This window comes from Eubalaena glacialis, chromosome 6 (assembly GCF_028564815.1).
Source record: "Eubalaena glacialis isolate mEubGla1 chromosome 6, mEubGla1.1.hap2.+ XY, whole genome shotgun sequence".
NCBI lineage: Eukaryota > Metazoa > Chordata > Mammalia > Artiodactyla > Balaenidae > Eubalaena > Eubalaena glacialis.
Window position 1 is genome coordinate 47,658,016 of NC_083721.1, and position 25,296 is coordinate 47,683,311.

Here is a 25,296-nt window from a genome sequence, read left to right on the forward strand (position 1 = left end):
TGTCTGGTTCAGTCTCCCCCAGGGTCACTGCTCCTTCCCCTGGGTCCCGATGCACACACTATTTTGTGTACGCCCTCCAAGAGTGGGTTCTCTGTTTCCCCCAGTCCTGTCGAAGTCCTGCAATCAATTCCCACTAGGCTTCAAAGTCTGATTCTCTATGAATTCCTCCTCCCGTTGCCGGACCCCCAGGTTGGGAAGCCTGACGTGGGGCTCAGAACTTTCACTCCAGTGGGTGGACTTCTGTGGTATAAGTGCTCGCCAGTCTGTGAGTCACCCACCCAGCAGTTATGGGATTTGATTTTACTCTGATTGCGCCCCTCCTACCGTCTCACTGTGGCTTCTCCTCTGTCCTTGGACGTGGGGTATCCTCCTTGGTGAAGTCCAGTGTCTTCCTGTCGATGATTGTCCAGCAGCCAGTTGTGATTCTGGTGCTCTCGCAAGAGGGAGTGAGAGCACGTCCTTCTACTCCGCCATCTTGGTTAATCCTCTAAGCTGAGTCCACATGGAAGCAGTTCCTGTTTATTTCCACAGACGTTCAAAGTAAAATGGCTGAGATGTGGCACTCATAGAGGAATAAATTGTTTTCCTGCACATGTGAAGTTTCTCTCCGGCGGCCTCAAGATGATCTCCTCACCCGCCTGCCAGAATCTTAAAAGTTTATGTAGAGCACTTCTGAACGTTTGAGAGGAAGACTCCAGGAATACGCAGAGGTGAGGCCAAATCCAAAGCTGAAGCCCAGGAGCTGTGCGAACAAAGAAGAGAAAGGACATATATACCCTACCAAATGTAAAATAGATAGCTAGTGGGAAGCAGCTGCAGAGCACAGGGAGCAGATATCTTTTTGATATACTGTTTTCATTTCCTTTGGATATATACCCAGAAGTGGGATTGCTGGATAATATGGTAATTCCATTTTTAATTTTTTGAAGAACCTCACATACTGTTTTCCATAGTGGCTGCACCTACTTACATTCTTACCAACAGTGCACAAGCGTTTTTTTTCTCCATGGCTTAATCAACACTTTTTATCTCCTGTAGTTTTGATAATAGTCATTATGAGAAGTGTGAGGTCATATCTCATTGTGGTTTCGATATGCATTTCCCTTATAAATAGTGATATTGAGCATCTTTTCTTTTACCTGTTGGCCATTTTTATGTCTACTTTGGAAAAATATATATTCAGTTCCTCAGCCCTTTTAAAAATTGAATTGTGGTTTTTGTTTGTTTTTTTGCTGTTGAGTTATGTGAGTTCTTTATACATTTTGGATATTAATTCCTTATCAGATATGTGATTTGCAAATATTTTCTCCCATTCAGTAGGCTGCCTTTTCATTTTATTGATGGTTTCCTTTGCTGTGTAGAAGCTTTTTAGTTTGATGCAGCCCTATTTGCTTATTTTTGCTTTTGTTGCCTTCACTTTGCTTTGCCAAAAAATCAATGCCAAGACCAACGTGAAGGAACTTACAGACTATGCTTTCTTCTAAGGCTTTTATGGTTTCAGATCTTACATTCAAGTCTTTAATCCATTTTGAGTTGATTTTTGTGTATGGTGCAAGTTAGGGATCCAGTTTAATTCTTTTGCATGTATTATCCAATTTTCCCAGCACCATTTATTGAAGAGTCTATCCTTTTCCTATTCAGCATTCCTGACTCCCTTTTCAAATATTAGTTGACCTTATATGCTGGGGTTTATTTCTGGACTCTCTATTCTGTTCCACTGGTCTGTATGTTTACTTTTATGCCAATGACACATTGTTTTGGTTACTCTAGCTTTGTCACATAGTTTGCAATCAGGAAGTGTGATGCTTTAGCTTTGTTCTTCTTACTGAAGATTGCTTTGGCTATTTGGGGAGTTTTTGTGGTTCCATTCAAACGTTAGGGATCTTTTTTCTATTTCTGTGAAAAATTGGAAGATAAATAGGGATTGCATTTAACCTATAGATGGCTTTGGTTAGTATGGGCACTTTAACAATATTAATTCTCTCTATCTATGAGCAAGAAACATCTTTGCATTTATTTGTGTCTTCTTCAATTTCTTTTTTCAGTGTCCTACAGTTTTCAGTTTATAGATCTTTCACCTCCTTGGTTAAATTTATTCCTACGTATTTTATTATTTTTGGAGCAATTGTAAATGGGATTGTTTTCTTAATTTCTCTTTCACATGCTTCATTGTTAGTGTATAGAAACATAACTGATTTTTGTATACTGATTTTGTATCCAGCAAATTTACTGAATTTATATATTAGTTCTAACAGTTCTTTGGTGGAGTCCATAGAGTTTTCTATATATCTATTATGACACCTGCAAATAGACAATTTTACTTCTTACTTCCAATTTGGATGTATTTTCCTTCTTTTTCTTGCCTAATCACTTCGGCTAGGACTAGAGTACTATGTACTATGTTGAACAAAAGAGTGAGAGTGGTTATCCTTGTCTTTTCCTGATCTTAGATGAAGAATTTTCAGCCTTTCACTTTTAAGTATGATGTTACCTGAGGGTCTGTTATATACAGCCTTTATTATGTTGAGATATGTTCCCTCTATACCTACTTTATTAAGAGTTGTTATCATGAAAGGATATTTGATTTTGTCAAATGTATTTTCTACATTTATTGAGAAGATTATATGATTTTTATCCTTCATTTTGTTAATGTTTTGTATCACACTGATTTATTTGCAGATGTTGAATCATCCTTAGATCCCTGGAGTAAATCCCACTTGATCATGGTGTACTATCTTAATGGACTGTTGAATTCAATTTACTAATATTTTGTTAAGAATTTTTGAGTCTATGCTCATCAGGGATATTGGCCTATAATTTTCTTTTCTTGTGGCATTCTTGTCTGGTTTTGGTATCAGGGTAATTCTGGCCTTGTAAAATGAATTTGGAAGTGTTCCCTCCTCTTCTATTTTTTGGAAAAGTTTGAGAAGGATTGGTATTAATTTTTCATTAAATGCTTGATAGAATTCACTGGTGAAGTCATCTGGTGCTGGATTTTTCTTTATTTGAGAGGTTTTTGATTATGATTTAACCCCCTTGTTAAAAAATGGTCTATTCAGATTTCCTATTTCTTCATGATTCAGTCTTGGTAGGTTGTATGTTTCCAGCACTTTTTCAATTTCTTCTAGGTTGTCTAATTTTTTGGTGTATACTTGTTCAGAGTAGTCTCCATGCTTCTTTGTATTTGTGGGGTATCCTCTTTCATTTCTGATTTCATTTGGGTCCTTTCTTCTTTTTCCTTGGTGAATCTAGCTAAAGGTTTTTTTTTTTCTCAATCTTCTGAATTTTTAATTTTTACAGTTTTTTAAACAAGCTGAGTTATAACTGTCATATAACATTATCTTAATTTCAGGTGTACAACATAGTGATTCAATATTTGTATACACTTTCGAATGATCACCAAGATAAGTCTAGCTACCATCCATCACCATATATAGTTACAAATTTGTGTGGGTGTGATGAGAACTTTTAAGCAACTTTTGTATATGCAATACAGCATTATTAACTATAGTCACCATGCTGTACATTACATCCTCATGACTTACTTATTTTGTAATTGGCAGTTTTTACATTTTGACCTCCTTCACTCAAATTGCCCACCCCCCTCAGTCAAACACTGGTATGTTCTCTGAATATATGAGCCTGATATTTTGGTTTTGTTTTGTTTATATTTGTTCATTTGTTTGTTTATATTCCACATATAAGTGATATCATATGGTATTTGACTTTCTCTGTCTGACTATTTCACTTAATATAATGTCATCAAGGTCCACCTATGTTGTGGCAAATGGCACGATTCCATTTTTTTATTGTAACTATATTATACATATGAAAAGAGACATGAAAATTGTGTCATGAAGTATAAATGCAACTGTTGCTTATCAAACAATAGTAAAAGTAACTTATGGATCATGTGACAATCCTTTCATTTTACAGATAGTCTAAAAGCCAGAGAGGAAAATACTGGTTAGTGGGAGACTCATTATCAAAGCACCTCTTCTGATTTCCTTTTTGGTACTTTTTCCTTTATAGGACATTGTGAGTTGTAAGAATAAAATTATGGGGTATTCACCCATTTTTAGTTGGGTATATTTTTAAATTCTAAAAATAAAGGTGGCTGTAGCATCAGGTGAAATATGATGAGGTCTATTTGTCTTGAACAGTGTTTCATAAAGATGACTGGTTGAAGATAAAACAATTGGGGGGGGTTGGGGGAAGAGAGGACCAGCCTTAGAAGTATTTAGATGGTTTACAACAGCACAGTGTACCCTAAGCTTAACTTCTGAGTACCAAGAAAAGAATATTTAGTGGGCTACAGATGTAGATCTTTAGTCTTATTTGCAATGTATTGTCTAAATTAGCAAGATATATGAATATGTTGAAAGAAAGTTTAGACAGTTAGAAAGAACTGCCTCCCTTACTGAGATTCTACCTGTTTTTGGCTTCTCCCTCCTCCTGGTAACTAAGTTGGGGAAGTAGTTGATGTGGCGATGGTAGATATAGTGAGTACTTGGTGGAATTTTGGAGGTGAGGCTAGCTTCTTCCTGAGCTAATGAGTTCAGTGAATGTGGGTGTAGATTTTCCTCACTCTCCAAATACAATCCTTTACCTCCACTGACCAGAAGCATTGTCTAAAATTTTTAGAGCACAAACTTTTCATATTAGTGATCATATTCTTTTCTTAATCTATGAATATCGGCCAGACCAATCCCAAAACTATGCTTTTCTGTAAGTGCATGACTTAAATGAACTAATCTCATCCTTGAACTCAGGATGTATGTAGGCTCAGTACAATTTGTCCCTGTCATAAAAAAACAGTGATTCAGACAAATGGCAACTAGACAGAGTGGAGAGGAAAAAGGAAAAATGAAACAAAAACAAAACCCTGAATTATTTATGATTTGGCTGTGGTTTCTGTTGTCCAAAGACTTTTTTGGTCACCTACCTACTGATCATTTTCAGAGATCATAGATCCATACTTAGCTTCTTTCTATTCAACTTTGAGAAAATTAAATGCAAATATCCTGCCACAATCATAGAGGAAAGCTAATATTTAAACTGAAAAAACCTCAAATACCTTGAGACAAATGACAATGAAAACACAACCATACAAAATCTATGGGATGCAGCAAAAGCAGTTCTTAGAGGGAAGTTCATAGCAATATAGGTCTTCCTCAAAAAAATAAGAAAAATCTTCAATAAACAACCTAACTTACCAACTAAAAGAATTAGAGAAAGAAGAACAAACAAAACCTAAAGTCAGCAGAAGGAAGAAAATAATAAAAATCAGAGAGGAAATAAATAAAATAGAGATTTAAAAAATAGAAAAAAATCAATAAAACCAAGAGTTGGTTCTTTGAAAGAGTAAACAAAATTGACAAGCCTCTGGCCAGGTTCACCAAGAAGAAAAGAGAGAGAACCCAAATAAACAAAATAAGAAATGAAAAAGGAGAAATATCAACCAATACCACAGAAATACAAAAAACCATAAGAGAAAACTATGAACAATTATATGCCGACTAGAAGAAATGGACAAGTTTCTAGAAACAAACAGCCCATCAAAACTGAAAATTTGAACAGACTGATCACTAGAAGCGAAATAGAATCTGTAATTTAAAAAAGCTCCCTAAAACAGAAGTCCAGGACCAGATGGCTTCACAGGCAAATTCTACCAAACATACAAAGAAGAACTTTTACTGATCCTTCTCAAACTTTTCCAAAAGATTGAAGAGGAGGGAACCCTCTCAAAGACATTCTATGAAGCCACCATCACCCTGATATCAAAACCAGTTACCAAAACCAAAGATACCACCAAAAAAGAAAATTACAGGCCAATACCTTTGGTGAATATAGATGCAATATTTGTCAACAAAATATTAGCAAACCAAATTCAACAACACATTAAAAAGATCATACACCATGACCAAGTGGGATTCATTCCAAGTTCACAAGGATGGTTCAACACATGCAAAGCAATCAATGTGATACACCACATCAACAAAAGAAAAGACAAAAACCACATGATCATTTCAATAGATGCAGCAAAAGCATCTGACAAAATTCAACATCCATTCATGATAAAAACTCTTACCAAAGTGGGTATAGAGGGAACGTATCTCAACATAATAAAAACTATTTATGACAAACCCACAGCCAATATAATACTCAATGGTGAAAAGCTGAAAGCCTTCCCACTAAAATCTGGAACAAGACAAGTATGCCCACTCACCACTTTTGTTCAAGATAGTACTGGAAGTCCTAGCCACAACAATCAGACAAGAAAAAGACATAAAATGTATCCAAATTGGAAGGGAAGAGGCAAAATTATCATTATATGATGACATGATACTATATATAGAAAACCCTAAAGACTCCACACAAAAACTACTAGAACTGATTAAAAAAATTTAGCAAGGTAGCAGGGTACAAGGTTAACATACAGAAGTCAGTTGCATTTCTTTACACTAACAATGAAATATCAGAAAGGGAATGTAAAAAAACAGTACCTTTTAAAATTGAACCAAAAGATACTTAGGAATAAACCTGACCAGGGAGGTGAAAGAATTATATGCTGAGAATTATAATACATTAATAAAGTAAATTAAAGATGATCCAAAGAAATGGAAAGATATCTCATGTCTTGAATTGGAAGAATTAATATGGTTAAAATGGTCATACTACCCAAAGCAATATACAGATTTGGGTCATACTACCCAAAGCAATAGACAGATGATCCCTATCAAATTACCCATGACATTTTTCACAGAACTAGAACAAATAAACCTAACATTTATATGGAACCATAAGAGACCTAGAATTGCCAAAGCAATCCTGAGGAAAAAGAACAAAGCAGGAGGCATAACCCTCCCAGACTTCAGAAAATACTACAAAGCTACAGTAACCAAAAAATGTGGTATTGGTACAAAAACAGAAATATGGATCAATGGAACAGAATAGAGAGCCCAGAAATAAACCCACACACCTATCATCAATTAATCTTCGACAAAGGAGGGAAGAATATAAAATGGGAAAAAATCTCTTTAGTGAGTGGTGCTGGGAATGCTGGATGGCTGTATGTAAATCAATGAAGTTAGAATACACCCACACAACATACACAAAAATAAACTCAAAATGATTTAAAGACTTAAACATAAGACATGACACTGTAAAACTCCTATAAGAGAACATAGGCAAAACATTCCCTGACATAAATTGTACCAATGTTTTCTTAGGTCAGTCACCCAAGGCAATAGGACTAAAAGCAAAAATAAACAAATGGGACTTAATCAAATTTCCTTTTGCACAGCAAAGGAAACTATAAATAAAACGAAAAGACAGCCTATGATATGGGAGAAAATATTTGCAAATGATGCGACCTTCAAGGGCTTAATTTCCAAAATATACAAACAGCTCATACAACCCAACAACAACAACAAAAACAACCCAATCAAAAAATGGGCAGAAGACCTAAACAGACATTTCTCCAAAGAAGACATACAGATGGCCAATAAGCCCATGAAAAATGCTCATCGTCATTAATAATTAGAGCAATGCAAATCAAAACTACAATGAGGTACCACCTCACGCCAGTCTGAATAGTTGTCATTAAAAAGTCTACAAATAGTAAATGGTGGAGAGGGTATAGAGACAAAGGAACCCTCCTACACTGTTGGTGGGAATATAAGTTGGTGCAGCCACTATGGAAAATGGTATGTGAATTCCTCAAAAAATTAAAAATGGAATTACCATATGATCCTGCAACCCCACTCTTGGGCATATATCCAGACAAAACTATAATTCAAAAAGATACATGCACCCCTATGTTCATAGCAGCACTATTCACAATAGCCAAGACATGGAAACAACCTAAATGTCCATTGACAGAAGAATGGATAAAGAAGATGTGGTACATATATGCAATGGAATACTACTCAGTCATAAAAAAGAACAAAATAATGCCATTTGCAGCAACATGGATGGAACTAGAGACTATCATACTAAATGAAGTAAGTCAGACAAAGAAAGACAAATACCATATGATATCACTTATATATGGAATCTAAAATATGACACAAATGAACCTATCTATGAAACAGAAACAGACTCACACAGACATAGAGAACAGACTTGTGGTTGCCAAGGGGGAGGGGAGGAGGGGAGGGATGGATTGGGAGTTTGGGTTAGCAGATGCAAACTATTACATATAGAATGGATAAACAACAAGGTCCTACTGTATAGCACTGGGAACTATATTCAGTATCCTGTGATAAACCATAATGGAAAAGATTATAAAAAAGAATGTTATATATAACTGAATCACTTTGCTGTATAGCAGAAATTAAAACAACATTGTAAATCAACTATACTTCAATTAAAAAAAAATTGAAAAAACCTCAAATTCCTAAGTAACTTGCACCCTAAGACATAACTATTTTCCTATTTTCCTTTTGCATTTCTCTTACATTATTTCTTATGCAATAAATGAGGTCAGACAGATAAAAGATATATGAGGAAGTGCACTAGGTAGAAGGAAGTATACATGAGAAAATAATCTTATCTCATTTATTATCTTGAAGTTGGTTTATATAAAATCCATCACCATGATCCACATAAGTCTTTCAGGTTTGATATATACCTTCTCATTAAGTAAATTAGATGCATTTAGTTTGTTTTAGAGTTCATTTAGTTCCAGGCAAGATCAATTAAATTTATCTAAATTTTAATGCAAAAAGACATGGTGGTCTCTGTAGATTAATGCTATTGTAAATTAATTTCATATCTATTTTTATATCTACCAGAAAGATTATGGTATTCATACCTGTGGTAAGATATAAAGCTTAACCTAAAACATTCAGGCAATGTGTAATAATTAAAACTAAGCCTGATGGAACAGTCTAGTTCTTCTAGAAAATATTTTCTTCTAGAAAATATTTCTAGAAGTGACCTAATACAAAGATTATAACTATTTTTAGTTTTTAAAGGAACCTCCATAGTGTTCTCCATAGTGGCTGTACCAATTTACATTACCACCAACAGTGTAGGAGGGTTCCTTTGTCTCTATACCCTCTCCAGCATTTACTATTTGTAGACTTTCTGATGATGGCCATTCTGACTGGTGTCAGGTGATACCTCATTATAGTTTTGATTTGCATTTCTCTAATAATGAGCGATGCTGAACATCTTTTCATGTGTCTTTTGACCATCTGTGTGTCTTCTTTGGAGAAATGTCTATTTATATCGTCTGCCCAATTTTTTGATTGGGTTGTTTTTTTGATATTGAGTTGTATGAGGTCTTTGTGTATTTTGGAGATTAATCCCTTGTCAGTTGCATCATTTGCAAATATTTTCTCCCATTCTATAGGTTGTCTTTTCATTTTGTTTATGGTTTCCTTTGCTGTGCAAAAGCTTTTAAGTTTAATTAGGTTCCATTTGTTTATTTTTGTTTTTATTTCCATTACTCTAGGAGGAGAATCCAAAAAGATATTCCTGTGATTTATGTGAAAGAGTGTTCTGCCTATGTTTTCCTCTAGGAGTTTTATGGTATCCAGTCTTACACAGAACTACTATATATCTTACAATCCCACTCTTGGGCATATATCCAGAGAAAACTATAATTTGCACCCCAAATAGTATTCATTGCAGCACTATTTACAATAGCCAAGACATGGAAGCAACCTAAATGTCCATCGACAGATGAATGGATAAAGAAGATGTGGTACATGTATACAGTGGAATACTAATCAGCCGTAAAAAAGAATGAGATAATGCCATTTGCAGCAACATGGATGCACCTAGCGATTATCATATTAAGTGAAGTAAGCCAGACAAAGAAAGACAAATATCATATGATATCACTTATATGTGGATTCTTAAAAAAAATGTACAAATGAACTTATATACAAAACAGAAACAGACCCACAGACATAGAAAACAAACTTATGGTTACCAAAGGGGAAAGAGGAGGAGGGATAAATTAGGAGTTTGGGATTAACATATACAGACTACTATATATAAACTAGATAAGCAACAAGGACCTACTCTATAGCATTGGGAACTATACTCAACATTTTGTAATAACCTATATGGAAAAGAATGAAAAAAAAATTATGTATGTATAATTTAATCACTTCGCTGTACACATGAAACTAACACTACATTGTAAATCAACTACACTTCAATAAAAAAAGATTAAAACTAGTAGATTTTGAAGGTCTAATTAAAATAAAACAATTGTAGAAGTTATGTGAAAATTTGGTATGGATTGGTTTATAAAGCATTTTAATATCCTGGTTAAGAGACAGTATACACTTGAAAAACTAGTGAAAAAAGGAGAAACTTGACAGTATTTGCAGTGATTTACTTCTTTGGAAAAAGGAAAAAAACCTTAACTGAAGCAAGTAACGCCAAATGTTGACATCTATTTTGTCTTGCTGGTGGCTACATAGGTGTCTATTTTATTTTTTCTATTTGTTTAAAATATTTTATTGTTAAAAATTTTAAAGATGGGATTGTTGTCACCATCACTTTTTTTTTTTTAACTTTTAGAGATACATACTGAAATATATTGGGATGAAACGGCATATCTGGGATTCTTTAAAATATTTAAGCATTAATAAAATAAGAAGAGTTAAAAGTATAAAAAGAACAAGGGTGGCACAATCTTGAAAGCACTGTGTGAACATGAAGGAAAACCTCATTTAAAATGGAGTCCAGAAGCTCTGAAGGGGGAGCGCTCATGCATATACTTTCTGCTGCAACTTACTTTGCATTCCTGGGCATGAAGAAGCTTATTTTACTACCCCAGCAGGAGAAGGGAAGATTTTTTCCTTACCCAGAAACAGCCCAACCAATGAGAAACCATCACCACCCTGAATTTCTGTTTTTCTACAATGGACTTTGTTCAAAGCAGCCCCTCCCAACTTCCTCCTTTTTCTCTTATAAAGTAACCTTTCCTCTCCTTTGTTCACTGGACTTGCCTATGGTTTGCTATAGTTTGCATGTCTTGAATTTGCTATTCCTTTGCCATTACCAAATAAACTCTTTTCTTTTTTTTTTTGCTGGTAAAATAACTGGCCGTTTTATTTTTAAGTTTGAAAGTTAAATCCAGGTGATAAGTGTACATGCACATAAATACTTTAAAATGAGGAACAGTATATTATCTTAAAGCTGCTGGGACAAGAATGCTTAGATGAACACAAAAAGGAATTAACGATAGATTAATTAAGGAGATTAGTTAATGTATATTCTTTTACACCAGTTCTGTGTTTCTAAAAGTTTCAATTATTTTGCTTATATCAATTGTACAAAATTTTGGCTGGCTTATTTTTATGAGCACAGAGTAAGAGTTATCAACAAGTTAGATTGTTGGGAAATTCTAGCTCTTTGCTTGTGTAATCCCTATTGGTTTGCTGTATTGTTCCTAACCATTGCTTAACTTATCCCCCAACTCTGTTTCACCCACTTGCTCCCTCCAAATGAAGACTCTGACTGTGTGGGTCACTTTAAAGCCAAATTATAGGGGAAAAAATGAGTAGGAGAAGGAGTTGATAGGAATTAAGTGAGGAACGTTCTGAGAAGTACACTTGAAATTGAAAGGATATGGGGACATTCTCAGCAAGATAGAGTCCTGGAACTGGTGAATATTTGCCACATCAACATCTATAACTAACAAGTAGTTCAAATTTACTTATCAGAGCTCATCTAAATAACCATTCATTTTCAATTATGTGCCATTTCCTTGTTTCCTCCTGTAGACACACTTCACATAAGAAGTCACAGTAATGTGAAGTTAGTTTGGTTCTAGGAATTTTTGTTAAGAAAATATTTGCACATAAAATGAAAAGACCCTGTTGTTAGGAAATTAGCACACATGTTTTATCCTGCCCCAAAGGCAGGATAAATCCTTTATTGTGTTTCCTTAATTTTCCTATGTCCTGTATATTTTGGACTCGAAAGCATTGCGTTGTATCCTGTGTTGGTGTTTCTGTTTTGGTTAACCAGACTAAGTTCAGGATTCAGGACTTCTAGCGCCCATCCCAACGCATGTTAAATCAATTATGGAGGCACAGGGTAGAAATGAAAGCATTTCTACCCAAAGGCCCTGCTAAAACTGTTAGATTCAATTAGGTACAAATTCTGTCTTTAGGATTAGAGTTTTATATTCCAAGCCAAAACTCAGTTCCCTTTGTTGGTTTCTATACCTACACATACATTTTGCTACTGAGGGTATGTATCCCCACCATAGTGTCTGGTCCTGAAAAGACACAGTGATTCACAGCTCTCCTTCTGAGAAGTTGATTACACCCATCAGTTGGGTTTGGAAAAATTCTGAAGGCTTCTTTTTGCAGGGAGAAACGGGAGAGGGCATTTTTTGCTGGTTACTACAGGAGAGATTTGGGTTTTAGGTTTTATTTTCATACCAGGGTTGGGTTGCTGAGACGGAAATCAAATTAAAACTGGCATGTCTCTGTGGCTTCATTTGCTTTTCTTCCTGCCATGGGATAAGCTGGCACCAAAGCCTTGTTTTGAAACCCTGAAATTCAAGTCTTAGACAGTCAGTGCCAGTAGTGTGAGTTGAAATTGCTTGGTTTGACTTTCCATAGGACTGTGGGGACTCAAAAAGAAAGACTGAATGGGAGTTTGTCTCAGCAGCTAGTAGAATATCTTCTTTGGGAAGGCTTATTAAGAGATACAGGCAATGTCTTACAAAATGTTTAAAAATTAAACTTGCACCAGCCCTTCCTCTACTGTATATAGGCAGTATCCTATTTATGGGAGAAAATGTGTTAAGGCCAAAAGGAGGAAGTGAGGTTTGCTGTGTTTTGAAGGAGAGTTTTCAGGGATCTTGTAAAAGGAACAGAGGAAATTTGGGCAATGGAATTTGTTCAGTGTGGGGCACGGAGAGAAAAATGGATGAAGACGATTTTAGAGACATTTTGCTGTATATTATGAGTGGAATTCTCTTTGGAAACATTTTGAGAAACTTAAAAATTTAAATTGCTTTTAAATGCCTCCCCTACCTTTTTTTTTTTTTTTTTTTTTTTAAAGGTTGGAGTCCTCTAAAAATGGAGTGCTTAAGCACTTATATAGATCAAAAAGTGACAACAGTCTGGACTTGTTCTCTTAGTAGGTTGCACAGTTCACCTAATAACTTTATATTCAGGAAGAGTTTTAAATATCTCTTTTCATTAGTTTTTGTTCAATATTAGATTTTGAATTTGGAAATATCTCCAATCCAAGTCAATGTAATAGGAGATTTAATTATTTCTCTTCATTATTTTTTTATGCAGTATTAGATTTTGTAATTGGAGCTATTTCCAACTTCAGGCAATATAATGTTATTGATTAATAGAGGGGTCAGAACATGTAATGTTCATTGTGACTGCAGTCTAGTAGACTACTTAAGTGCAAAAATGAAGATCAAGTAAGAGATAATGTAAAGACACTTGCAACTATGAGGCTCCTTATACTCGTCTTTTCTTTTTTTCCCCTCAGCGATACTATATATTAGAAATATCTTAAAAATAGTCACAGACTACAAAATGTAGAAGGGAGAAATATAGAGAGGAGAATGTTTCTGCATCTCTTATGTGGAAATGATAATTGACTAGGTTGTTCAAAATGCCTTGAGTCAAGTTCAACTGGAAGAATGAAATAGGAATGCTGTTAATGTGCTTTTAAAGATTCCTTTCCAGACAGATTGCCTCTGGGTTCAACATTTACAGTTTGGTCCAGGTACGAATTTGAGAGGAGAAAAATGGATTTTGGTATTTTCTATGGAATAATCTTGTTTTTATTTTTGACATTGTTTTTGGCCTTGGACAGACTTATCTAGCCTACACAGAAGCACAGATGTTGCAATTTAGAAGTGTGGTAAAGACCAATTTTTTTTCCCTCAAAACAAAACAAAAAACCTCTCAGTTTGTCTACTGGACAATAAAATTGGACAGAAAAGCTTCTCATGAAAGGTAGTCTTGGTGTGAAACATGAAGCTTCTGTTTAGTGCCCCTCAGACTGTATACCCTGTATCATTATTTCTTATGAGGTATATTTGATGACACATAGGCCAAAAGAGACAACTGACAGGAGTGTAAGACTTGGACCAATTATACCTCACATGAGTTAACAAGGAGTGGTGATAGCAAAACCTCACAAGTCAGGGAAGATGAAAGATACGTACCATATTGTGCCACATTTGAGAAATATGAATGTTTGTAATTCCACATCTGTACTTAATTTCATTAAACTTCCCTGGTTATTCAAGTCTCACTCAGTGTACATTCATGTTCTACTGCCATGCAAAGCACAGAGTTGTTGGTTTACTCTAGCTGGATAGTCGTTAGTAGCTTTTACAGGAAAAGAGTTTAACCAGGCATTGGGGAATGAGATTATTTTATTTGGGAAAAATTTAAAGACATTACTTTAAGTATGATTAAAATGTTTTTAATCCATACGTTATGAAAACTATGATGCTTAAAAGTGGAACGAAGAGAGAAAGTTTCTGTTTATTTAGGCATCAATGTAGTCTTGCTTTCCACATCAGTCCTCAGAGAAGAAGTGGGAAAGGAGTGAGAGTCACATTAATCGTGCTTAGAGCAAGTCTCAGGCTAGGCCCAATTTAATTTCTGCACTTGATAGATAATATCATGGCTAAACTAGTCAACTTTTAGGCGAATTCAGACTTTAATGAATTTCAGAATCAGAAGATTTCTGAGAAGTATTAAGGCTGAAAATAAAAACTGTCCTATTGAACTGAAGAAAATAAAGTCAAAGAATCCTAACTTCCAGGAACTGAAGGGACCTCACCCCCAATTCCAGAAAAGACTGCCTCAACTCTTACCCACAGATGAGTATCTACCCAACTCTAAAAAAGCTCCTCTTTTTAGAGGAAAGCATTCTATTTTGTTCTTTAATGAATACAAATTATAAGAGCTTTTCCTTTCAAAACCTGAATCCCTCCTACTTTAGCAGAGTTCATGGTCAGGTGGTCATCCATCCTGGTATGATTCTGAGACAGAACACAAATAAGAACATAGACTCTCCTGTCATTGTTATAAATGTACCCACAAAATTGAATTGGGAGGAACATTTTTCAGTTTTTGAACTCTTTTTCCCTCCCAAGTGATATGTTATTTTGCTTGAAAGGGTGTCAGAAATATAAGAACCAACCCATTGATTAGTCTCTGCCATCATGCTTCTGAAATAGTTGAGGATCAAAGGAGCCATTAGATGAAAAGGTGCTTGAGATTCTCAAAGTTGTACTCACAGTGTGAGAGATTATTTCAATGGCTCTGACCCTGTATTATGTTAGGCCATCAATTAAACCTCAGTAGGTCTCAGTGGCTTCCTGAGAAAATGAGGCGGTTGGAATAATTGATATTTAAGATCTGGTTCTAACATTCTATGATTTCAAGATGTTTGATATTCAGTTAATTCAAGTCTGTTAAAAAAGATGGTCATCCCAAAGATATCCCTGAAATTGGGTCTTAAATTAAGCCATGGGTTTGGAAATATTTGTTCACTAGGTATTTATTTCTTTTTAAAAAGCATTCCTGTTCTCTTATAACCTGGGTTATTTAGGGTAGAACTTTGGAGTCTTGTACACACTCCTACTTCAGAAGAGGGCCAAACTTTCCTGGTGAAGAAGTTCCAGTTATACACCAAACATAATCAGAAGGATGTGGCAGGATATATTGCCTGCAGTGTCCAGAATTTTCACATCTTATCCTGGTTTGGGAGATTGGTTTTTGTCAAGCATTTTCCAACATCTCATTGCTCTTAATTGAACCCTGAAGGCTTTTCTTGGCAACTGATATCAGCCTTCACTAAGTCTGAGAAGGCCCCTCAATGTGGGCAGAGGCAGCGTGCTGTTAGAATCCTTGATTTCTCTCTCAAAGTTTTGCTTAGGCAAACAGAGACCATCTCCTGCTGCTTGATTGATGCCCAGGCAAGATTTTCCAAGATAGAGACTGCTGGTGCATAAGGTTTAAAACAAACCCCCAATGGCTGCAGGGGATGGCTGCAAGGGAATGTGGTTTTGAGACCTGAGGTTATATATTCATATCTCCCTATTCCTCTTGGAGTCGCTACTTCTGTTCTTCAGAGGGTAAAAGGAGTCGGCTAACAAAATTGAGCAAATTAGTGATTGACGGTATTTTCCCTCTATTGAAATTCATTAGTATTTCTTAAGTTCTGCAAGTCGGTGGCCAGAAAGCTCTTGAAAAGTCTGAATGGTGACAAAGTTTAGCTTCTGCTATCCTTGTGCTTTTCTCTCATGAGGCCAGAAGTAGCTTTTTATTTTTATATTTTTTTAATTTTTAAAATTTCTTATGCAGTTTTTAAAGGTTACTTTCCATTTACAGTTATAAAATATCAGCTCTATTCCCCGTATTTTATAATACATCCTTGAGCCTACCTTACACCCAAAAGTTTGTACTTCCCACTCCCCCACCCTTGTATTGCCCCACCCCATTTCCCCAGTGGTAACCACTAGTTTCTTCTCTATATCTGTGAGCCTGCAGAAGTGACTTTTTAAAAGTAAAAACAGGGCTTCCCTGGTGGCGCAGTGGTTGAGAGTCTGCCTGCCAGTGCAGGGAACACGGGTTCGAGCCCTGGTCTGGGAAGATCCCACATGCCGCGGAGCAACTAGGCCCATGAGCCACAATTACTGAGCCTGCGCGTCTGGAGCCTGTGCTCCGCAACAACAGAGGCCGCGATAGTGAGAGGCCCGCGCACCGCGATGAAGAGTGGCCCCCACTTGCCACAACTAGAGAAAGCCCTCGCGCAGAAACGGAGACCCAACACAGCCATAAATAAATTAAAAAAATAATAAAAAAAAAAAAAGTAAAAACAAATTTATAGGAAGAAGAACAAGTGTTGCTTTGTATATTTGCTTACATCAAGGCAAGGTGTGGCACTAATGAATTTGGATTGTATTATTGGCTAAAAGTTGAGACATAGTCTAGATTACACTGAAAGAAAGAATTACCCCAGCACTTTTTACTGTAATGAAGGATATGTGATGTCTGGTGAGATGATTTTGGATTCCATCAGTAGGAACCTTATCACTAACAAATAATAAAGTGTCATAGGATGAGAGAAGAGGATTAGAAGTGATCTCTGGGTTCTCTACTGCAATTAAGTTAGTCTGCATACAAGCAGGTGATGTGACTGTGTCCATAGTTTACTAGGCAAGGCTTCTAGTATGTGCAGCTCATGGCCAAGGCCAAGGCCTGCCTGTTCTCTCTTACCCAGTGCTGGCTGCAATCTAAAGTAGCTTACACATTTGGAAGAAAGAAATTCCCAAATACACATAGGTGATCAAAAATTTATTTTATTTTTAATTTTTATAAAAATAACACATTCATAGAAAATCAGAAATTAGAAGAGCAGAAAGAAAAACATGCATATTCCTCCCACCCATTGACAACCGACAGTAGCAGATAGTCTATTTCTAGCCAATCTTTTTTCCTAAGCATTTTCAATCATGATTATGATGATGTTGTATATAAAATTTTATATTTGTCTTTTCTCATTTAGTATTTTATTCCCCCCAGCTTTACTGAGGTATAATTGACATAGAACACTGTGTAACAGTGTACAATGTGATGATTTGATATACGTATATATTGTCATTTATTTTTTTTTCATTTTATTATGTTCCTTTGTAGAACTTGACAATAGAGATACAAAGCTGATCACAGAATAGATACTATTTTGTATCCTCTTTAATATAACAACGCCTCAAAATTTCCTAATATTCTGATCTTCATAATTATCATTTTAATGGGCATTATATTCCATCAATTTGTTGTACCATAGTTGAACCATTCCTTTACCATCCAAAGTCCCAGGTGTTCCCTGGGTTTCCATTTCTTTGCCACCATAAATAATAGTGGTATGAATATCTTAGTGCATATATATATATTTTTTCTCTTGAATTATTTCCTTAGGATAAATTCCCAAAGGTGACAAATGTCCATGGGCAGTTTTTTGATTCCTGATACACAGTCAGACCACTTTCCAAAAATCAGCAATGGAAGGTTGCAAACTTGCAAATTATCACATTTCACCACAATTTCACAAGGACTGGATATTATAACTACTTTTTTTTAAGCATTTATTGAGTATTCATTTTGCTCTACATGGTACACAGTGTGTGAATTACCTCTTATAATTTTAGCATGTGTCATTTATTTTTATTCAAGCATTTGTCCGTGTTACATATAACCTCTTCATTACCATAACTGAAATTTTACATAATGGCTACATAACAGTGTGTAATATGGATATACTGTAGATTATTCAACATTTATTTATTGATATTTTAGTTGTTTTCAAATTCTCACTGTTACAAATTACAAAAACATCTTTGTCGCATAAACGTATCTTCTAAAAATTTCTCATTATTTTTCCGTTATGAGAGATACACAGCATGTCACTCCTTCTTCAAGTTATCATTGAGCAATAGAACTTCAAAGAACTCAGAAATTATCTCAACTAGCCTGCTCACTTTATAAATGAAATATGTAAATGATGGTGTGCTATGAAAGAATTTTTTCTTTTCTTTCTTGCTTAATTTCTCTTTAAGATGATTGTATCTGTGTCCTAAAGGAAGCAGAGGTAGGAAGTTAGATACTCCTTGCAGTCATAAAGGACACATCTCAGGTGACAGTCTTTGACTACCCATTCCACGATGGAAATCACGCGGGCGACTGCTGATGTACCTAGTAAGCATTGTTCTGAGCCAGTTTGGCTTTGAGAATCCTTACACTATTCCCTACACTATTGTTTCTTTCCCACGGGGCATGCTCTTTCCTCACATGCTTTCCACCTCCCTCTCTCCGGTGTGATGAGCTGCTGGGTCACAGAGAAGGAACAAAAACCTGGTGTCCTTATTCCTAATTCAATGATGAAACATTATGGGCAAATTGGGAATATTACTCTGGTGCTGATTTATCTGCTGGCAAAACTCATTTTTGAAAGTTTAAATCAGACTTTTGTTGTTGTTTGTTTTCAATTTTAAAGTGACTTTCTTCTGCCTTTAGCTTTCATTATCTTACTGATTACAAAAAGAAGTCTCCAAATAGAGAATTCTGGCTAATCTTGGGTTGTCTTTCTCCATTGCCTCTTCCTTTTTTACTTTCTTTTATGTCAGCATTTCCTTGATTTTACATTTGTTCTTCCTCTCTGAAGCATTCTTTTGACATAATCAGTTATTGATTATAGGGTAGAAAAGTGCTGCTTCACTTTTTTTTTTTTCTTCTGATTTTGGGGTAATAGAAAAAAATGGGAAAATTCTCATTTAAATTGTAGTTAGATGCCTTGTCTTTGAATCTAGTCACATAATAAATGTTTGTTGTTATTTATTGAATCAGAATAAGATTGGGAGTTTGGGATTGACATATACACACTGCTATATTTAAAATAGATAACTAGCAAGGACCTGCTGTATAGCACAGGGAACACTGCTCAATATTCTGTAATAACTTAAACGGGAAAAATATTTGAAAAAGAATAGATACATGTATATGTATGACTGAATCACTTTGCTGTACACCTGAAACTAACATAACATTTTAAATCAACTATGCTCCAAAATAAGATTAAAATTAAAAAGAAAAAGAATAAGAAACTAATTTGGCTATAGACTCCAATTTTAAAGTGCGAGTATACCCTGAAAATTTTAAGCTGGCCAGTCTTTCTCATTTAGGTTTCAGTTGAATTTTTTAAACAATGTATTTGAATTTTTTTTATAACATTTTTATATGCCAGCTGTGGAGCTAAGGACCTTCCTTGCAGTATCTCATCTAATCCTCAAAACAACCTTACTATATGGATAAATTATCCGTAGTGTGTGGATGAGGAAAATAATCTTACAGAGGTTACACACCTTGTCCAAGGTCATCTAGGGAATGCCAGAGTGGGATTTCTAACCAGTTTGGGCTACACCTCTTCTCAAAAATTAGCCTATAGTACTTGGAGGAAAAGTAATTTAGAGTTAAAAGTCAGAAATCTTAGAAAATGAAATTCTGAATACCTTGGATTTCTAAGAGTTGAGAGAAAGGTGCTTAAAATGGCAAGAACAAAATACCCACGTTACAGGTGTGACAAAGTAACTAATGTTACGTACATGCCGTGTGGCATCAAAGTCATATTTCCCATGGTGAGTCGCCATAGAGTGGTGGTGTGGGGATCATGTTTAATGTTGCTGGGTGGTTTAAAAGGACAGACAATACTAAATAACAGGGAATAATAAATTAACTTGAAATTAAAAAAATATTGTAGATACAGGCATTATGCAAAAGCATAATTTTCCTAACAATCCTCAAATAAGGTTTTAATCTTTAAGAAAGACTAGCATTTCCTCCACAGTTAAACTGCACAATTTCTGGTTTTAAGAGGTCCCATTTTTAAACACTTGATCTGGGATTCTTCTATCTTAGCTCTGCAAAATTGACAACTAGGTATATTCTCTAGAAACTGGGGGAAATAGTTCCTAATATTGCATTGTCTCCTTCTTATGGACAAGAGCTTGCAAAATTTGTCTGTGGCCCTCTTGTGCCTTTCTCCCACAGTCCTGTTCCTTGCGTTCTGTGCATCTCCCTCAGCCTCTGAATAAGGGACACAGGTAAAGATAGGATGGCAGCTGTGCCAGAATTTAGTGGTCTTTAGGCCAAAACATTGCTCAACCCATATTTTTTTTACTGTTGTATCAAATGAGCTGAGGGGGAAGTCCTAAAAACGATCCAAGGAGTTTCCATGGCCATGGATCCTACATGTCCAATTTCAAGATAAGAATTAATGTTAAACTGATATATTGCTCGAGGGTTTAAATTCCCCCCCCCCCCAAAATTGGACTGGGCCATTGGTTCTTAACTTAAAGGCCTTTGACTCCCTCCCTCCCAGATGTCCATGAAGAATAAGGAATGTATGTTATTGACAGTGTGTTTTTTTAAAAAATTCAAAAATAATATATTCACCAAAGGCTAATTAAAAATTCAAGTTTCTTTGTTTTTTGTTAAGTTATCAGCAATTGTGTTAGCATTGGTTCCTAATCAGTAGCTCTGACTAGAAATTGTTTTGTATGCTAAAGGTGCAAAACTAATTATGAATTCATGATGTTTGTTTCATGGATTCAACTACCACCTATACTCTTATGACCACAAACCCTTATTTTTAAGGTTAATCTCTCTCTCTCTAAGCTTCAAAATCAGATATCCAACTACCTGACACATATCAACTGCTAGATGTTGTACTGTTGCTTAAAACTGAACTCATCTCTCTCATTCTCCCTGCCTCTTCTTCTGACTTCCCTATTTTCATGAACCCATCACCCTCTTCACAATTCCTAAGAAAGGCATTAAAGAATCACTCTTACTTTCTTCATCTCTTTCTTTCTCCAAATGCAGCCATTTAATTCCATCATTTCATTTTATTTCAGACATATCACTCACTCACAGTTGGTAGTATTATAAAAATGTCCTACATTGTCTCCTTTCCTCTCCTCTGTAAAGTACATTCAATCCATGGCCACCACAGATCTGATCACAGTATTTCTGTTTTTAAAGTCTGTTCCATACTACCCAGAGAGCAAGTCCAAATCCCAAGCAAGTGTACAAGGCCTTTTAACACATGGCCTCAGTCTAACACACTGACTCATTTCCTGGTATTTCTGATCCACAGTTGGTATTTTAACCACTCACGGAAACACCCACACACACTCTCAGGTCTTTGTCAGCGTCCTTAGTCAGCAATGCTCCTCCCTCCCTACTCTGTCTTGTCAACCTCTACTCATTTTTTTTTTTATAGCTCAGCTCATTGCCACTTATCTTTAGCTTTTATTTCAAGTACAATTAGTCATTCCTTTTCATTGTATCCCCACTGTATCATTTTCTTCATGTAATCATCCATTTAATCATTCATTTTTTCCATATATTCATCCATCTATGTATCTATCCAAATATTTATAGAGAGTCTCCTATGTATTCCAGTAGCTGATAATACAGCAGAGAATCATACAAAATCCTTAGCCTCATGGATTTTTTTAATACATTCTAGTATGAAATAAATACATAATAAATAAATAAAGGTTGAAATAGTATGATTCAGGTAGTGACAGTGCCAGGAACAGAAATCAAGCATTTTAAGAGGATAGAAGGTAAAAGAGATTGGGGAGGGTAGCTACATTAAATCAAGAGGTCAGGGAAGGGCTTTATAAGGAGGTGATAGTTGAATAGATATTTTATTTTATTATTTTTTTTATTTATTTATTTTTCTAATTTATAATTTATTTTATTCACTTAGTACAGTAAGGACACCTTTCCATGCATTTAAGTATATTTCTACAGAATCATCTTTTTTTTTTTTTAACACCTTTATTGGAGTATAATTGCTTTAAAACGGTGTGTTAGTTTCTGCTTTATAACAGAGGGAATCAGTTACACATATACATATGTCCCCATATCTCTTCCCTCTTGTGTCTCCCGCCCTCCCATTGTCCCTATCCCACCCCTCTAGGTGGTCACAAAGCACAGAGCTGATCTCCCTGTACTTTGCGGCTGCTTCCCACTAGGCATCGGTTTTACATTTGGTAGTGTATCTATGTCCATGCCACTCTCTCACTTTGTCCCAGTTTACCCTTCCCCCTCCCCATGCCCTCAAGTCCATTCTCTAGTAGGTCTGCGCCTTTATTCCCGTCCTGCCCCTAGGTTCTTCATGACCATTTTTATGTAGATTTCATATATATGTATTAGCATACGGTATTAGTTTTTCTCTTTCTGACTTACTTCACTCTGTATGACAGACTCTAGATCCTTCCACCTCCCTACAAATAACTCAATTCCGTTCCTTTTTATGGCTGAGTAATATTCCATTGTATATATGTGCCACATCTTCTTTATCCATTCATCTGTTGATGGACACGTAGGTTGCTTCCATGTCCTCGCTATTGTAAATAGAGCTGCAATGAACATTGTGGTACATGACTCTTTTGGAATTACGGTTTTCTCAGGGTATATACCCAGTAGTGACATGATGGGTCATATGGTAGTCCTATTTTTAGTTTTTTAAGGAACCTCCATACTGTTCTCCATAGTGGATGTATCAATTTACATTCCCACCAACAGTGCAAGAGGGTTCCCTTTTCTCCACACCCTCTCCAGCATTTATTGTTTGTAGATATTTTGATGATGGCCATTCTGACCGGTGTGAGGTGATATCTCATTGCAGTTTTGATTTGCATTTCTCTACTGGTTAATGATGTTGAGATTTCTTTCATGTGTTTGTTGGCAATCTGTATATCTTCTTTGGAGAAATGTCTATTTAGGTCTTCTGCCCATTTGTGGATTGGGTTGTTTGTTTTTTTTGATATTGAGTTGCATGAGCTGCTTGTATCTTTTGGAAATTAATCCTTTGTCAGTTGCTTCATTTGCAAATATTTTCTCCCATTCTGAGGGTTGGCTTTTTGTCTTTTTTATGTTTTCCTTTGCTGTGCAAAGGCTTTTAAGTTTCATTAGGTCCCATTTGTTTATTTTTGTTTTTATTTCCATTTCTCTAGGAGGTGGGTCAAAAAGGATCTTGCTGTGATTTATGTCATAGCGTGTTCTGCCTATGTTTTCCTCTAAGAGTTTGATAGTGTCTGGCCTTACATTTAGGTCTTTAATCCATTTTGAGTTTATTTTTGTGTATGGTGTTAGGGAGTGTTCTAATTTCATTCTTTTACATGTAGCTGTCCAGTTTTCCCAGCACCACTTATTGAAGAGGCTGTCTTTTCTTCATTGTATATTCTTGCCTCCTTTATCAAAAATAAGGTGACCATATGTGCGTGGGTTCATCTCTGGGCTTTCTATCCTGTTCCATTGATCTATATTTCTGTTTTTGTGCCAGTAACATACTGTCTTGATTACTGTAGCTTTGTAGTATAGTCTGAAGTCAGGGAGCCTGATTGCTCCAGCTCCATTTTTCTTTCTCAAGATTGCTTTGGCTATTCGGGGTCTTTTGTGTTTCCATACAAATTGTGAAATTTTTTGTTCTAGTTCTGTGAAAAATGCCAGTGGTAGTTTGATAGGGATTGTATTGAATCTGTAGATTGCTTTGAGTAGTATAGTCATTTTCACAATGTTGATTATTCCAATCCAAGAACATGGTATATCTCTCCATCTGTTGGTATCATCTTTAATTTCTTTCATCAGGGTCTTATAGTTTTCTGCATACAGGTCTTTTGTCTCCTTAGGTAGGTTTATTCGTAGGTATTTTATTCTTTTTGTTGCAATGGTAAATGGGAGTGTTTCCTTAATTTCTCTTTCTGATTTTTCATCATTAGTGTATAGGAATGCAAGAGATTTCTGTGCATTAGTTTTGTATCCTGCTACTTTACCAGATTTATTGATTAGCTCTAGTAGTTTTTTGGTCACATCTTTAGGATTCTCTATGTATAGTATCATGTCGTCTGCAAACAGTGACAGCTTTACTTCTTCTTTTCCGATTTGGATTCCTTTTATTTCTTTTTCTTCTCTGATTGCTGTGGCTAAAGCTTCCAAAACTATGTTGAAAGTAGTGGTGAGAGTGGGCAACCTTCTCTTGTTCCTGATCTTTGTGGAAATGCTTTCAGTTTTTCACCATTGAGGATGTTGCTGCTGTGGGTTTGTCATATATGGCCTTTATTATGTTGAGGTAAGTTCCCTCTATGCCTACTTTCTGCAGGGCTTTTATCATACAGGGGTGTTGAATTTTGTTGAAAGCTTTTTCTGCATCTATTGAGATGATCATATGGTTTTTATTCTTCAATTTGTTAATATGGTGTATCACATTGATTGATTTGCATATATTGAAGAATCCTTGCATTCCTGGGATAAACCCCACTCGATCATGTGAATGATCCTTTTAATGTGCTGTTGGATTCCGATTGCTAGTATTTTGTTGAGGATTTTTGCATCTATTTTCATCAGTGATATTGGCCCGTAGTTTTCTTTCTTTGTGACATCTTTGTCTGGTTTTGGTATCAGGGTAAAGCTGGACTCGTAGAATAAGTTTGGGAGTGTTCCTCCCTCTGCTATATTTTGGAAGAGTTTGAGAAGGATAGGTATTAGCTCTTCTCTAAATGTTTGATAGAATTCGCCTGTGAAGCTATCTGGTCCTGGGCTTTTGTTTGCTGGAAAATTTTTAATCACACTTTCAATTTCAGTGATTGTGAATGGTCTGTTTATATTTTTTATTTCTTCCTGGTTCAGTCTCGGAAGGTTGTGCTTTTGTAAGAATTTGTCCATTTCTTCCAGGTTGTCCATTTTATTGGCATAG